Raw genomic sequence first — 4,918 nt, forward strand, 5'->3', positions numbered from 1 at the left:
TGTGTAATGCAAGTTCTCTCTGCTAACTTCAGCTATATTTTTTTCCTTTTTTTTCACGTTCAGTCATCTAAAGCCCCACGAGTACAATGAATCAATCAGGTTTGCAGTTGGGTTTTATTTGCATTTGCAAGTATCGTCCAATTTTGTACGGATCGGTGTTGTCATTTTTCAAGACGTGTGAATATTTTTATGCATTTTTCTCGTAGTGCCGTAGGTCCGTGAGTCCTCGACTACCAAGGGGAACAAGACATCGAGAGGGGAAATGCCTGTCAAATTGTCCTAGTTAAGTATCTGCCAAAGGGTTTGATGACAAAAAGCATTCCTGCAGTCGCGTCTTCTTGTTTTTGTACAGAAGCTCTCTAAATGGTGACTGTCGCTAACGGGAGTAGGATAGGCATGCGGGTGGAAGGTCATTGTAGGAAGGGACCATGCATTTCCTCTGGAGGAAAGGGTGTTTCTGGGCCAGTGACCCATCTGTAGCTAGAGATGCTCCACTCTCAGTTTCCTGTCTGTTACACTGCACTGGGCTTGCATAATCGGTCACCGCTACTTTTTTCTTTCATCCTCTTCCGGGTGTCGGTTTTCTGCAGAGCACGAGAGCATCTTAGTTAACGATGGGCTACTGTGGTAGCGAGAGAGGGAGGATCAGCAGGAGTATGTAGAAGCATAGCCATTTTCCGTGTCCTCAAAAGCGATCGAGGGGGAGAGGGTGCGGCAGCGGGGCACGGGGAGTGTACTTTGTAAAAGAAATGTCTTTTGTTAATGAAGCAGTAGGTGGTTGAAGTTTGCTCATGGCCAAGAACGGTACCGGATGCGGATGCCGGTCGTCATGTTCCACGGAGGATCGTGACCATTCATTCATTCGTCCGGGAAGACGTCACTGACCGAGGGACGACGACGTACGAGAGCGATGGCGTGTAGACAAAGGAAAAGAAGACCTCGAGAGCAGGAGGGGACATCAAAGTTAAGTGTCTTTCCGAGAGTCGGACGGTCAGAAGGATTTGTGAGGCTGAGGTTCATTGTTTAGGAACGGAAGTCCTGTCACACGTGGCTATTGTCAAGAGGGATGGGAGCGGGGGGGGGTCGTCATACGGAGGAGGTGAGTATTTTTCCCGAGAGAGCGATGTGCATGTTGTAGTAAAAACTAAGTGTGCTTCTTCCCCTCCATTGCTTAAGCTTGAAACAGCAGGTATCATTTAGCCGATTGCGTATGTCTTAGAAGCTGCTAAACTTTCTGCCAGGGAACTGAGTAAACTTGCAGTGACCAATCACATTGCGACACGCTGACCAGAAGGAATGTGAAATCTATAAAAGTTTCAGCTCAGGCAATGCTCGAGGTCGACCTTGCTTTGAGCTCCGAGCTCCTTGGCCCAATTTGTTTGCAAACAATAAAATAGCGTTGGACCCAGCCTGAAAGCGTGACTCTCTTCTTGATGCAAATTGAACTAGCCTGCAGGGGACGAAACTAGCAATTTATGCAACAATGTCACTAGAGATGCACTGGGTTTGCAGAAGCGATCACCACTATCTCTGTCTTTGGTTCTATATGCAGTTGTGGTTTTCTGAGGCAGATGCGAGCGTCCTAGCTAGCGAGAGGCCCCAGCGGGGTGGGAAATGTGGAGGGCTACGTTCAGGAAGTAAGTTGCATCTTTGTCATAGATACAAATGCGTCAGGGGGGTCTCGGGCTCTCGGTTATTTTAGCAAACGGAGAGCGTTAACATAGCATCGTTGCTTTTAGCGATAATGCGGAATTTGTTGTTGACGTGCCACAGGAGGATTCGAGTACAGAGCCGAGGGAACGAGACACGGCGAGTCCATCCCATTCGGTCCACGCGGTTTGCAGCAATGGAGACGCAAGCAGAAGCGGCATAACTGGTGGCGTCCGTGAGGTAAGTGTTAAGTTAGAGCTTTGAGTGCAGCCTCGACGATAGGAACGTGGCCTTTGCCGCATTAGGTGAGGCGGGCTAATTGCGAAAGGGTTCTCAACTTATGTAATTAGCCAACTCGGATGCCATTTTTCCACGCCCGTCGTCGCGTCTAAGGTGGCGTGCCGTCGTCGGGTCATCAGCGTGGTCGTTGTCCCGTACGATCGAACGTGTCGAGTTTTGTCATTTTCTTCGAACGGATCGCAGATGTGCGATATAGGCGTGGAGATTCGTCGGTATTATCGGCAGCATGGGAATAACGGCGAGGAGGGCTGTGTGGAACGTGCGTGGGGGGGGGATCATCGTGATACTAGCGTGGCGAGGGGTCTCGTGACATGCGATTCTCGATGTAGTTATTTAAGGGTTTGTGGGGGAATGGGACAGAGTCATGTTGAAATAGATGCCATTTCCATAAATGTAACTGGCTTACAATAGTCTTTAACGCACAGGCTGTTTGTCACGTTCAATTTTTGTTATCGTTGTAGGTTCTGCCTCCAGAAGATATCTAATTTGGAAAACCAGCGATGCAGTGGGCGAGCGGGGGAATTTTTTCCCTCATGGAAGTGGATTTGATTTTACATTTGCAAGTTAAGTACGGCCATCGATCGGGATGTTTGTTTGTCGCACGCGCTCTGCGTTTCACTTGGGGAAACATGGTTCACCGGGCGCACGTCACTGGGAAAATTCACGTGGGTTTTTTGGAAGCAAAGGTTTGCATTTGTTGTATGTGCCTTAAACGTGAGAATTGTTTTCCATTTCCATAGGAAGCGTTCCCCGTCGGTGCGATGTCAAGATTTTGCCATGACCGGAGAAGAGTTTGGTGTGTCTTTGCCGGTTTGGAAGATGAAGAGTTTGCATAAGATTCGCTTTCAGATTTGCAAGTTAAGTACGGTCCCGATGGGGTTTTGTTTGTTGTGCGCGCTCTGCCTTTCACTTGGGAAATGTGGTTCACCGGGTGCATGTCACTGGGAAAATTCACATACATAACGTAGCACGTGTGTGTTTTGGAAGCGAAGGTTTGTGTTTGTACGTGCCTTAACTGTGAGAATTGTTTTTCATTTCCATAGGAAGCGTTCTGGGTCGGTGCACTCTGAAGATTTGTCTGTGAGCGAAGAAGAGTTTGACTCGTCTTTGCCAGTTTGGAAGATTTGCTTTCCGCTTCTCAAGTTAAGTACGGTCCCGATCAGGGGTTTTGTTTGTTGTGCGCGCTCTGCATTTCACTTGGGAAATGTGGTTCACCGGGTGCATGTCACTGGGAAAATTCACATACATAACATAGCACGTGTGTGTTTTGGAAGTGAAGGTTTGCGTTTGTATGTGCCTTAACTGTGAGAATTGTTTTTCATTTCAATAGGAAGCGTTCTTCATTGTCACGGTCTGAAGATTTCTCTGAACGGAGAAGAGTTTCGTGTGATTTTGCCATTTTTGAAGATGTAGAGTTTACATAGGATTCGATTTCACATTCTCAAGTTAAGTACGGTTCTTGATCAGCGGTTGGATTTTGTCGTGCATGCTGAGTTTCAGTTGAGCAATGTGGTTCATCGGGTGCATGTCACTTGGGGAAATTCACCTGCGCTATGTTGCACATATGTGCGTTTTTGAAGCTGAGGTAGTTTGTGTTTGTCGTGTGTGCCTTAACCGTGAGAATTGTTTTTCATTTCCATAGGAAGCGTTCCCCGTCGGTGTGATATCAAGATTTTGCCATGACCGGAGAAGAGTTTGGCGTGTGTTTGCCGGTTTGGAAGATGAAGAGATTGCATCGGATTCGCTTTCAGATTTGCAAGTTAAGTATGGTCCCGATCAGGGGTTTGGTTTTGGGGTGTGTGTGTGTGTGTGTGCGCTCTGCATTTCACTTGGGAAATGTGGTTCAGTGGGTGCATGTCACTGGGGAAATTCACATACATAACGTAGCACGTGTGTGTTTTGGAAGTGAAGGTTTGTGTTTGTACGTGCCTTAACTGTGAGAATTGTTTTTCATTTCAATAGGAAGTGTTCTTCATCGTCACGATCTGAAGATTTCTCTGTGAGCGGAGAAGAGTTCCGTGTGATTTTGCCATTTTTGAAGATGTAGAGTTTACATAGGATTTCATTTCACATTCTCAAGTTAAGTATGGTTCTCGATCAGCGGTTGGATTTTGTCGTGTGTGCTCTGAGTTTAGCAATGTGGTTCACTGGGTGCATGTCACTTGGGGAAATTCACCTGCGCTATGTTGCACATATGCACGTTTTCGAAGCCGAGGTAGTTTGCATTTGTCGTGTGTGCCTTAACCGTGAGAATTGTTTTTCATTTTCATAGGAAGCGTTCCCTGTCGGTGTGCCCTAAAGATTTCTCCGTAAGCGGAGAAGAGTTTGGCTCGTCTTTGCCAGTTTGGAAGATTTGCTTTCAGATTCTCAAGTTAAGTACGGTCCTCGATCAGGAGTTTTGTTGTGTTTTTGTATTTCACTGGGTGCATGTCGCTGGGGAAGTTTACCTGTGCTAGATTGTATAGAGCCCTTTTGCAAGCTGAGGTGGTTTGTGTTTTGTTGTACAGGCCTTAACTGTATGAATTGTTTTTCATTTCCATAGGAAGCGTTCTCCATCGGTACCATCTGAAGATTTCTCCATTATCAGAGAACAGTTTGGTGTGTCTTTGCCGGTTTTGAAGATGTAGAGTTTGCATCGGATTTGCTTTCAGATTTCCAAGTTAAGTATGGTTCTGATCAGGGGTTGTGCGAGCTGTGCATTTTGCTCGGGAAAATGTATTTCACCGGGTGCATGTCACTGGGGAAATTCACTTGCACTACACCGTATATGTGTGTGTTTTGGAAGCGGCTCGAGTTTGTCGTACGGGCATTAACCGTGACAATTGTTTTGTCTTTCTCTAGGAAGTCTTCCTCTTTGGTGCGATCTGAACATTTCTACGTGGCCGGAGAAGAATTTGGCATGCCTTTGTTTGGAAGATGTGGAGTTTGTGTATTTCTTGCTTTGTGATTTGCAGTGTCCTCTTGTCTT

General features: G+C 46.6%; 1 long non-coding RNA gene across 3 annotated transcripts in view; it reads left to right on the forward strand.

Moving 5' to 3' along the window:
- Positions 1-732: 732 nt before the first annotated feature.
- The window catches only part of LOC142825185 (uncharacterized), a 5,023-nt gene continuing 837 nt past the window's right edge, over positions 733-4,918 (forward strand). The window contains exons 1-3 of one of the 3 annotated variants that reach the window (XR_012899641.2): positions 733-1,890; positions 2,412-4,609; positions 4,792-4,918. The exon at positions 4,792-4,918 is cut by the window's right edge and continues 837 nt beyond it. This is a non-coding gene — a long non-coding RNA (uncharacterized LOC142825185). Of the gene's footprint in view, positions 1,891-2,411 lie in introns of all 3 variants that reach the window. The other 2 variants (XR_012899643.2, XR_012899639.2) reach the window with 2 other exon arrangements.

The sequence above is a fragment of the Pelodiscus sinensis genome, chromosome 14 (genome assembly GCF_052426305.1).
Source record: "Pelodiscus sinensis isolate ZL-2025 chromosome 14, ASM5242630v1, whole genome shotgun sequence".
Lineage (NCBI taxonomy): Eukaryota > Metazoa > Chordata > Testudines > Trionychidae > Pelodiscus > Pelodiscus sinensis.